General features: G+C 46.7%; 1 protein-coding gene and 1 long non-coding RNA gene across 4 annotated transcripts in view; one reads left to right on the top strand and one right to left on the bottom strand.

Annotated features, from left to right (window-relative positions):
- Positions 1-6,507, top strand: part of LOC118529142 (uncharacterized) — a 52,035-nt gene extending 45,528 nt beyond the window's left edge. The window contains exons 2-3 of the long non-coding RNA XR_013443273.1: positions 1,131-1,333; positions 4,656-6,507. This is a non-coding gene — a long non-coding RNA (uncharacterized LOC118529142). The remainder of the gene's footprint in view (positions 1-1,130; positions 1,334-4,655) is intronic.
- BCL2 (BCL2 apoptosis regulator) overlaps positions 1-12,127 on the bottom strand; it is a 184,695-nt gene that overhangs the window by 157,505 nt on the left and 15,063 nt on the right. The window lies entirely within an intron of this gene.

Here is a 12,127-nt window from a genome sequence, read left to right as displayed (position 1 = left end):
CAGGAACAAAAATGCCCAGAGCAGAGAAGACTGGATGGGTCTGAGGGGTAGCAAATCCTGCTACGGAGCAGCAGGGACCGCTGAAGGGCGAGCACTCACAGGAAGGGAGGAACTTAGCAGGAGGCTCCTTTTTCTTCCAGAAGAAGAGGAGGCTTTTTTTTTCAATCAGGGAAGAATTTTCAAGTCTGTTACAAGGCATAAGATAACTGGAGTGAGGAGAAAACTTGCGCAGGTTAATGGGATCTCCTAGGCAAGAGTTACTAAGGGCAGCAAGCCTAGGGAGACACGGAGGATGGCAGGGCCTGGGTGGTTCCCTGCGTAGGTGTGGAGCAGAAGCACGAAAAAAGCATCCTAAGTCCTGCCTCGGGGTGATCGGGATGATGGTGCCGAGTGGAGCCGACCGGCAAAGTCCGAGAAAGGTTCTGGAAGGAGGATAATGAGTTTAGTCCTGCATTAAGTATTTTTGATGATATGTTAGGTTTGAGCTGCCCACAGGAAATCTGGGAGGAAAGGTTCATCAGGAAACAGTACATAGGCAGAACTGGGCTCTGCAGAGATACCCGTTCCAGAATCAGCCACCTATATGCGATACCGAAGCTGTGGGGATAGAGAAAGTCACTGGAAAGAAAGTCAGGAAAAGAGATGAGAGAGAGAGAGAGAAAAACAGTATTCAAGGGCCTTCCAAACCATTTACTCAGCACGCCCCCTCAGAACATGTTTTTAAAGCAAAAGAGCATTCCTAAAACTGGTTTTTAACTTGAAACAAAGAAAACACCGCCACATCTCATCCATAATAAGGGCCATAGCAGCAATCCTTTTCAACAAAACCCAAGCTAAACCCCACTGTTGGCCTCCGACCTGAGAGAGGGAGCACGATGGAAGGAGGAGAATGTTGCCCGCTGCTCGGGCCAGCTCTCCTTCCACAGACTTCCTTCATGTTTCGCTCAGCAGGCCAAAAGCACCCCGGGCTTCGAGAAACACTCATGTCTGGTAGAAGGCAAGGCAAACGAATAACCTAATTCACTTCATCTGCAGCCACCACGGGTAGAAAAACAAGAGATGTGCGCGCTGTGTAGGAGGAATGTTCCTTTCCTACTCCCACCCTTGTCCCGCCCGTCTCTCTTTCCCAGGTCATTATCAACACATTTCAAACGCCTCGAAGATGTTGATAAAGCCGCTCAACATCTGTGCACTCCTCCACAGCCGAGCGATGCATCTCAAGACCGAACCTTCCCACCTTAGCATGGAACAGAAGCCTGACTTCTACCCTCAGCACCCACAGCTCTTTTCCACGAATAGAAAGAACCCAGCCAACCCCACTGGCTCTTTGAAGGTATGATATCCTTTTCCTGTGGCCTAATTTAGCTGCAGATTGAAAAGTGCAGAAAAAGCAAAAAAAAAAAAAAAAAAAAAAAAAAGGATGAGGCTTTCACGAGAGTTACTTAGTGAGATGAAGCGGATTTTCTTCCAATGTCAAATTCTTGAGGCATATATGCTTGGTTTACATTCTTTATTTGTTGAAAGAATCTCTAAATTGTTCCCAAAGTATATTATTATTTTGACTGAGGAGATGGAAGTTCATGGCTATGAGAAAAATATTCTATATTTTTCAAAAAGTCATCAGTCTTCTTATCAAGGACTCACAGGACCGTGTTGATGGGAACATTACCTAGTTGGACAGCTACTGTTGAAGGCCTAACGCTCTTCAACAGGCCCTCGTCAGCTCTGGAAACCAATACTCATCAAGTGTCAACGGATCCACAAACCTGCGCCTGGCATCATTCACAGAAAGTGAAACAAACAGAGCAAACACCCTCTTGGGGTGCAATGGGGAAACTCTGTGTGGCCGCTCTTTGGGGTGGAAATACGGAGTCCAGACAAGACCCAGGGAAAGACGTAACAGGTCAACTAGAGTGGTTCTCAGGGGTATATTTAGAGGGTGGTTTGTTCTGACATGGAAACCTACAAAACAGTCCATTTGGTTTTCAGAAAAATGCAGAAAGGATTCAGCCACAATTTTTAAAAAAAAAATCATGCCCAATCCTTAAGAAGATGAATACATTCGGGGTTATTATTGTGGGCGCCTGTGCCTGGGACCATCTCAGTTTCTCCCGATGTCCCAGTAATTAATAACACCTCCTTTCACCCTTATAAGTGTCCCAGCATGGACAGCAACCTTTATGGTCATACTAGATATGAATGGATGGCTATCTGATAGATTAAGGTGAACACTGAAACAAAACACAAAATTTTAGAAAGGTTTTCCTTCTGAACCAAGGAACATGGGTAAGAAATCATGCAGGCTTTATATATTGCCAACATGCACAATTCCAGGCGGGGAGTTGCATTCTGATCACAGAGCGGGGCTCACGCACAGAAGGGTTTGTGTGGCACCAAGCAGGTGCTCTGTGAATGGGCTTGGATGAAACGATCTCCGCAAGAAGACAATGACAGAACCATTCTCACCAACGTCTTAAATGAATGGTCCTTCGCCCACGAGATACGACACTGAGGAACGGCTTAACGGTTCTCTTTGACTCTGTGGGTGAAATAGGTGTGTGTATGCGGGGGGGACTGTCAGAAAAGGTTTCTGCTGCAGAAGTTTCCATGGAGGGAGGTGCTCTCCCACACCACGCAGCAGGAAATAAAAGCGAGCTCCCTACTGCACACAGTGGGCTAACAAGCCCAAAGATGGAAGGTTTTCACGATCTGGGCATCCTCCTGTTGCAGATGACAAGTCATGTCAGCAATGACTCTCACACCATGACCCGGTGGCTGCTGGAGCCTCGCTTTGGTTAGAGGTGCTCTGGCAGGGCAAGTTCAGAAGAGTGGAGCTGGGCTCGAAGCCTCCCATGAACATATGGCCCCAGCCCCTGGCTGAACCCAGCCTCCTCCCACCAGCGCCCAGCCAGGCTCTCAGTGGCTGCTTCCCCTGCAGCCAGCCCCCTCCCCGACCCCCCTGCCACCACAGAGAGTCCACAAGCAGCAGGATTGGTGAGACAGGTCTAATCACATGAAACCAAAACACTTCTCCGGACCTCACTACCCAAAACGAAATGCTCTCTGATCCCCCGAACACTTTAAACGAAAACACACTCAAACCTTGAACATCAGCAGCGCACATACTTCTCTTTTTCGGGGTTGTGAAGGGAGGGTGGGGTGCTGCACAGAATAACAATTTTCATCAGAGGAAAATCCCCAATACACAGGCTGACACCTGCTTTATCTATTCTCCTCCCAACCAAGTGAAATCATCACAAAGTCTTGACAAAATATGTTCCGCAGGTCCAGAGGTGACAGTGACCGGGCAGGGACCGTGCATGTGTTGGGGTGGCGTACATGTCAGCGTGGGTTGTGAACGGGGTACATTCCTGGCAGAGGCCCAAAGGGTGTGAGTGCACGGTGTGGATATTCGGAATATTCACCAGCGAGTTGGTACAGACCCTGTAACACGTTTTCACTAATCCACCCACGAAAACAAAGACAAACTGTAGCTAGCAATTTCAAATGTCCCATTTCAAAATTTAAAACAAGAGCTCAAAATGGGAAAGTATGAGAGATCGCGTAGATTTATGGAGACACTTCCTCGCCCCCGCTCCCGATCTTCTCCAGGTACCAGTCGTGACACAGTTCATCTTTACATCTTTTTTTTTAAGAACTAGCTGCCTACCAGAGAGCTTCACTTCTACACTTCTTTTTTCAAATCTAGCATCTCCTTGCCATGTGATACCACTACGCTTAGGGCTGGCAGAGCGAAAGCCTGTCATTCTTAAAACATGAAGAGAATAATTCAGCGCCTTTTTTTTTTTTTTTTGTGATCACAGAGAATGCAATTAATACTCTGGCTGCTTTGGTATGTAGACCAAACCTTCTGCCACAGTGTTTTGTGGTGCTGCTGTCTCGGGCAGCTCTGCCAGTCTTTTCATTCCAACAGAAACGATGCCAGGCTTCTCAGCGCTCAGCGAAGTATAATGAGGCAGAAGGGGTGACTGGAACCCTCATTGGGGGAATGTGCTCCTGGGGTGATGCTCTACAAAATACAAAGCTCTCTCGAGATCCAAGGCCTTTTGTCCCCCAACACCTCCTAAAAGCAATTAAAATCTAGTCTTTACAAAGGAAAGGAGTGAAATTCTTATGCCTTCATCGGTAGCCCAGGAGCTTTCTAATTCATAGGAGGTACAAAGCAGCAAAAACAGTTGTAGACAGAAAACAAGCAGTGATTTACTAAAGCATATGATCAATGTGGGGAGAGTTACTACCTGCACAACTGGTAGACTTCCAAGATATCAGCTAAGAAATAATTATAACTCACAGAAAGGACAGGGGTAAAGAGAAGAGAGCCAGGAAAGGGACAAAGGTATAAATGTTTGTAGATATTACACAACACCGGTGCATTGGCTAAAGCTCTAAGGTAATCCTAGACCCAACCCCTGTCTCATTCAGGGCCAAATAACTGGTCCAAGCCAGTGATGGTATTTACCATGGATCGCAGGGGCCCCCCAGGTTATTAGACAAAAGAAAAAGCAGGAACACCAAAACCAATGCTATCATTGATTGGATATTAATACTATTCTACTTGATTCTCTGGCCTTCAACACTCATAGAATAACAAAATCTTAGTGAGATGCCCTCTAATCCAACTCTCTGATTTGCAGATGAAGAAACGCAAGCTCAGAGGAGTGTGCAACATGCCCAAACAGCAAACGCTCGGAGGGCCGGGACACAGCCCAAGGCTCTTGGCCCCTGGCCCTCAGTACTGTGCTAATCTCACCCACCAGACCAGCCACGTATTCTTGACCTTGATAGCTTCTTCACTAGAAGTGTACCTCCCCGCATCCTTTGTCTGGATTGAGTGTGTGATATTGTGATATAATAAGAAATATGTATTTGATCTTCACCTCCGGTTACTGGCACAGAGCTCCTAAAACTCTTGGAATTTCCTGAAAGACAGCGGTGATAGCGGTATCTTTTGTTATAATACTCAGCCTTAGTCCGGAGTTCCTGACACAGGAGCTTCTAAGACCCTTGGAATCTCTACTGATGAGTGTCTTTTGTATGCTAATCAGATGACAAGTGGCTGGGTGGTCTTAGATCATTTCAGGATGCAGGGGAGGCCTGTCACCAGAAAGCCTAAGGCTTGATTACAGGGGTTGGAACTTTCAGCCCCAACCCCTGGAACCTTTTCTGGAGGGAGAGGGGCTAGAGAATGAGTCAATCACCAATGGCCAATGATTTCATCAATCATGCCTACATAATGGAAGCTTCATTAAAACCCCTAAACTATGAGGTTCTGAGAGCTTCCAGGTTGAAGAACAGCTCCACAACACTTCCCCCATACCTTGCCCTATGCATTTCTTCCATTTGGTTGTTCCTGAGTTGTATCCTTTATAACAAACCAGTCATAGTAAGTCAAGTATATTCCTGAGTCATATGAACCACTCTAATAAATTATCAAATGTGAGGAAGGGATAGTGAAAACCTCTGGTTTATAACTGGTGGGTCAGAAATGTGGGTGGCCCAGACATTGGTGTCTAAAGCAGAGGGACAGTCTGTGGGATCTGACGCTAACTCCAGGTAGTTAGTGTCAAAATTGAATTAAACTGTGGGATGCCTAGCTGACGTCCAGAGATTCGGAGAACTGGTTCTTGGGGTGAGGAAAACACCTCCACATCTGCTGTTAGAAGTGCTGGGAGTAAAGTAATTCAGAAGGGACTCCTGGGATCTGATCCCCTGCCTCTTTGGTCCAGGGTAGCTGCTTTGTCCTTCCATCCTATGAATGATCCAACCTAGTCTCAGACCTTCCTGACAGGTGAGATCCACTGACCTCGCTGCATGCTGCCAGGAACTGGACATGACCACAGCTGACTTCCAACAGAAGAAAGCATCCCCTTGTCAGGACAACATGCACTAACCCTCCCCTAACCTTGACCTGATGGTTCCCAAAATTCAACATGAGTCACACCTTTCCACTGAACATTGGCTCCAACCTTTGCTGAATGTGTCACATCAGTCAGTTGCAGGACATGCTTGTGTGCATGTACATTCACAAACACAGACATTTACTTCTAAATAGGATCCTGTCCTATTGTTTCTAAGTAAATATTCCCACCGGAAGTTTTTAGTTTATTTCTAACAGGCATTGGACTAGAAGTCGAAAGTCTGACATTGTACTCCCGACTCCCAGCTCTTGAGGCAGGTGAGCAAGCCTCATCTTCTCCTTCAACATACTCACCTTTAAAAGTATGGCCAGGCCCTCCCTGCGTGGACTAAGACTGGACTCAACAAGAACCTGGATGCGAATGCACTTGGGAAAGAGTCACACAATGTGCCACAAAACTGTCTAAACTATACCCCATCTGTGCAAAAAGGAAAGCTCTTTCTACCCTCCTATGTAATAATACCCAAAGATGGGAGTAAAAAGGTGACCACACTGGGTAATAAATGGGTAGCAGTCTAGACCAGTGCTGTCCAATAGAAATATAATATGAGCCACATATATAATTTTAAATTTTCTAGTGGCCACATTTAATATATTTTTATTTAAACCAATATATACAAAACATTATCATTGCAACATATGTTCAACATAAAAATTGCTAATAAAGTATTTTTGCATTCATCTTTTTACACTAAGTCTTTGAAATCTGGTGTGCATTTTATACTCCAATCACACCTCCATCCAGGCTAGCCACATTGCGCATGCCCAGGGGCTACGGCACCGCCGGACAGTGGAGGAGATTTTAGACACACTTTGTTACGGTTTCACGCTTTGAAGGTTGCACACGAGTCTCTTCTCGATGCCTAGCACACTGTCTTAAACGCCCAATCAAAATATGTGTGAGGTGCGTAAGTGTTTGGATGTCTACTGTGATCACGGAACATCACGGGCTAAGAGGACGCATAAGGACTTTAAAAAGCATTAGTCTGTGATGACCTCTTCCTGTTCTTGAAACCCAGAAGTCCTGGCTTGCAGGATGCCAAAGGGAAAGCTGGTGCTCCTGGTGAAATCCCAGGTGGGGTCTCCACCGACGCTGGGAGCCCCTCCTTGCCAGCCACCCTTTACCTCCACGCCCCTACGGGGGCTGTTGCCAGAAGCCCAGGGAGCCCGCTGAAACAGAGGAGCACTGAGGTCCCGCATTACTGGGAAATCATTTGCATTCTGTTCGGCGAATTTGCATAAAATTGGAGCCAAGAGCGTTTGGCTGGGTTTCCAGGCCACACTCTTTCTCCATGCTGCTATGGCCACCACTATTTATCACCATTTACAAGGGTGGTAGAGCAACAGAGACCTCCAGTTGGAATCAGCATAAAATAGAAGCCCTCCCCCACACTGCCATGAAAATCAGTGTCCTCTGGGGTAAGCGAGTGAAGGAGCTCTGAGATGTAATCTGGCTGCTACATCCTTTGTTATGACAAGAGTTTATTTTATATGACTCTGACCTATGGCATGAAAACACAGCCTCAGTTGGGGTTGTAATGATCCATGACAGCGCGCACACCTGAATACCGTGGAGCTCACATTCCGGTCCATGGGCCACCTGGGAAACCAAACTCACCACCCTTCATTCCAGAAAGCCACAGGCGGCTTCCATCCCCAAAAGCAATGTTTACCCTAGAGGACCCCTTCCCCTTTCCGCCAGGTACGTTGAGGGTCAACTCAAGGTAGAGCACGACTGCCTCGAGATGCACACACTCCTTCTTCTTCCTTTGGGTTGTGGGGCTGGCGGGGGGGGGGCACAGGGGGCGTGGATCTGCAGGGGGCAAGTGGACAAAGTAAATGACACAACAGAGAAGGCAGGCCTGCAAGGGAAAACACACAGAAAACAATCTGATACTAGCTTACAATTTGTTATTTTATCTCAACTGCCTATCTCTTTCTAGGACTCTTTCCCAGAGAAATTCCATTTTCATTACAAAGCTGGTTTCTTATGCCAGGGAAAAGACTGCGGTGCTGTTATTACTGCCATTGTTATTTCTCCTAAGGTCATCTCAGATGGTATGTCTATGTGAGATAAATGGTTTCCTAAACAGGCTTCTCTGCATCCTGCCGCTGGTTATGTTTGCCCACTCATCACTCCTGGGGCCTTGACACAAGCAGCTTCCAGGAAACTCCAGAAGAGGAGAGGCCACAGCGCTGCGATTAAGGGCACGGAGTACCCCGTGGATGCCTGAGTTCAAACCCCAGCTCAACCACCGAAGCAGCTGCGTGAGTCACCTCTCTGAGCCCGTGTCCCCATCTGCAAGGATAAAAGCGCACCAAGCTCCCCGGACTGTCCTAAGAAAGAAACACGTTCACGCAGACAGGCCATCTAGAAAGTATCTGGCACGGAGCACACATCCTACAAACAGCTCCTTTATCACGATACGGCTGGGCTATCCTGTGACGTGCTGGTACTGCTCTTACCATCCACACTGACAGCTGTCCAGTCCGTCCGTCTGTCCGTCCGTCACCTACTGTGTGCTTGCCCTGTGCTAAGCACTGAGTATTCCACGACGGTCCAATTGTATCCACACTCCTCAATTCCTATGCACAACCTGACAGATTCTACCTTTGAAATATCTTTCACGGTTGTCCCATCCCAGTGGGAAGAAGAGGCAGGTGTCCACGTGCAGGTGCTCAGCCCCATCCCGAGATGGACACCTGCCCCTTCTCCCTACCTGGCCTCCCTCCTGCCCCCTCCACCGCCAATGAAAATTACTATCCTGCTAGAAACCTTCGCTGGCCCTCCGCCGCATGAAAGACCAAATCTAAATTCCTCAGGGAGACACTCGGGGCCTTAGTGAATCAGCCTTGGCTATCCCTCCAGCTTCATCTCCTTGCATTCCACCCCACAACCCCTGTATTCTGGTCATGCTGACTTCTGTACTGTCCCCAAGCTCGTCCCAACCTTCCCATCACTCTCTTTACTTGCACACGGGACCCTTTCCCATCCTCCGCAGGGCAAGCTCTTACGTATCCTTCATGCCCCAGGCCTCGTGGCACCTCCTCTGGGAAGCCATCCTTCACTCCCTCAGGAAAAACTCACTGGACTGCGAGATTTCTAGTTGAGCGGCCGCCCTCCACAAGGCCGGAGATCACACCGAGAAGCCTCACAGGCACTGAGCACGGTGAAGGCGCAAGTGACCACGCGTCACTGTCCCACGATGGCAAACTGAAGTCCAGAGGCAGATGCCCGGGTCAGGGCCAGAAACTCCCCCCGAAATACCAATATCCGTGTGCACTGAAGTCCAGTTCCCTTCCATTCTCTGCCCTAGAAAGCGAGGGCGAGGAAAGGAAGGTGCAGGGGAGCCCGCGCCGGGCAAGGGCGGTTGGCCTGTGGCTTCTTTTTCACACGGCCACCGCCTTGCCTCCTCTCTCGCCCCGCGTTCTGGAATGAATCATGTCCCATAAGTGGATTTTTCAGATGACTGAAGCCGACACTTGTAAAAAATCTTAACCATTTGGAATGGAGACGCTTCAGAAACGGACTACCCGCTTTCCCTGAACTCTTCAACTCTCCCTATGGAAAGGGCCCCCCCGTCCTGCTGACTCACAGCATCTCGAGCCCGGCCCGAGCCTCAGCCCAAGGACAACCTCAAGGGCCGCCGAGAGCTCCGTTACCGTCTGCCCCACACGGAGCAGCCTCAGACGGCTGGGTCTGTCATTCCTGAGCCGGGCTTCGTGGCCTCGTTAGCCTCTTCCTTACAGTCAGACTCTTCACGTGATTCTTCTAATAATTTGCAGGCTCTGTTGCCCACTCAGGACTAACGGACTGTCTGTGCCATTTCTTTGGGCCGGAAAAAAATGATAACCAATCTTGTGAGAACATGCATTTAAAAAAACAAAAACAAAAACTCTGAGTGGAGAATTATTTAGCCTTAAAAAGGAATGACATTCTGACACATGCTACAACATGATGAACCTCGAAAACACGATGTTAGTGAGGTAAGCCAGACACAAAAGGACAAATACTGTGTGATTCACTTGTATGAGGTGCCTAGAGCGGTCAAATTCACATGGACAGTAAAATAGTAGTTACGGGGGGGGGGGGGTGGTTGCTGAGGAGAGGAGGGAACGGGGAGTTTGTGTTCAATGGAATCAGAGTTTCAGTTTGGGGTGGTGAGAAAGTTCTGGAATGGATGGTGAGGATGGTGGCACGACACTGAGAATGTACGGAATGCCACTGAACTATGGTTAAAATGGTAACTTCTAGGTTATGTGTATTTCTCTTTTTCTCTCCATGCACGCGCGCGCGCGCACACACACACACACACACACACACACACACACACCCCAAATCCGTTAGGAGTGATGGCCAAGCTCTTATGACTAATGGGTGTGACCTCTGGCGTGTAACCTTTGTGTTACCCTTCCGCATAGCAGGGGCTGAAATTACTTCCCAGTTCTTAGTTGTGTTTAGAATCATCATAATTCCTAAACAGAGTGTTAATGGACTTGGCGGTCATAAAGACCTTTCATTCCCCAATTACAATCCTGGTGACAAACGAGCGTTCTTCATTTCCACGTCAACATTATAAATAATCGCAGGTATGACTGAGGCAGAGAAAGGGCAGAGCCGTCTCCTCTTCACACTGGACACAAGTGAGCCCCTCCTGGGCACAGAATCCAAACCTACCCCGCCCTTGTCCTGAGATCAATCCCTACCACTAAGAGGTCACACAGAAAGCCATTAAAGAACAAAGATCCTAATTATCTCAAGTCCTTGGGATTTTAAGGATTTGTAAAAATACATAAAGCAGACTTTTAAACATTATCGTGTTGGGTTATAGCTTATAAATTAAACGTTTTAGATTATATTGGACCCACATTTTTAAAGCAGTCTAGTCCCCAGAAGAGAGCGGAAATAGCTAGTGGGGTGTTCAGTTCAGTGAACACAGATCCCAGGGTTTGGGGAGCCTGGTTTTGAACTCTGTCTCGATTAATGAAAGGTTACTATTGTCCCTCTGCCTGAATAATAATTTCCCTTCCTTTTTTGCTTCCTTATGAAAGACCATGAAGTTCTACTCTAAAAATTATAACATGTTGTGCCTGGGAGAAATGTTTAATTTTTTTATTTATATATGCTTCCTCAAACAAACCCCTTCAAACAATTTTTTGTTTTTATTTTATGCCTTCGGAATTTCAGTTACGCATTTGGCATATGAACTTAAGTTAAATATTCAATCTATATTGCTTAATAACACAAAGAGATATAGAAATGAATGAGAAAGCAAAGAAAAACAGAGATAGGTTTATAAGGAGCCTAGTAAGAGTTTCCTATCTTGTCAGGACTTAGTGCTTAGGTTTCTTTTAAGAAAGTCGTTTCCTGGCCCAGCCGAAACTCCCTGAGCCCTGCAAACCAGCACAGCCGCATCCTGTCCAAATGTTATTGTGGAAACACTGTGCTGTTCTAGGTCAAATGTATCCAAATTAAACCAAGGGAGATGGAAATGACTCTCCCTTGATACACCCTGGTTGCCGAAAGTGGGTTTGTTTATATGAGTAGAATAAAATTTACAGCTAAATATAAAAAAAAAGATACATCATCATCATCTTGTAAGCTTGAGGAACATGTCATTCCACCTCTGGACTCTGGAAAAAAACACTAAGGTCATGCCTAAAATAAGACCTCGAAGGGCTGAGGATCCCACCAGAGGTAAAACCGCAGACTTTTCCCACCTCTTGATGAAGGCCTCAGGCAGGTTACAATTGGACAGTGAGGTCATTTCTCTTGAACCAGGACAGAGTTGTGGATTTGTTATTCCAACACACACATGCTGACCCCTGGGACAGCTTCTGAATCAGGTGTCTGGTCTTGGTATGAAGCGGTGATTACTACTTATTTTTCAAAAGTTATTTACACAGACTGTTGGAGCCAAAGAGGAGAGAGACAGAAACAAAATGTTTCTCTGTCTCTCTTTTTTTTCAACTATGAAAGAACTTTTAAAAGTTGGCGTTATGAAAGATTTCACCTCCTAGTTACTAAAATAAAGATGACTAATTGGCTTCCTAAGGAAACACAAAAGAAACCAAAAAGTCACATGCAGCAAAGTGTTACTTTTTAATAGGTTTCTATTTTACATTAAAAAAAAATTCTTGAAGTTTTAGAGGACATCCATGACCACTTGGATTGCCTAAAAAAGGATC

Source organism: Halichoerus grypus, chromosome 13 (assembly GCF_964656455.1).
Source record: "Halichoerus grypus chromosome 13, mHalGry1.hap1.1, whole genome shotgun sequence".
NCBI lineage: Eukaryota > Metazoa > Chordata > Mammalia > Carnivora > Phocidae > Halichoerus > Halichoerus grypus.
The sequence above is the reverse complement of the archived record's forward strand: the minus strand, read 5'-3'. Positions and strand labels throughout refer to the sequence as shown.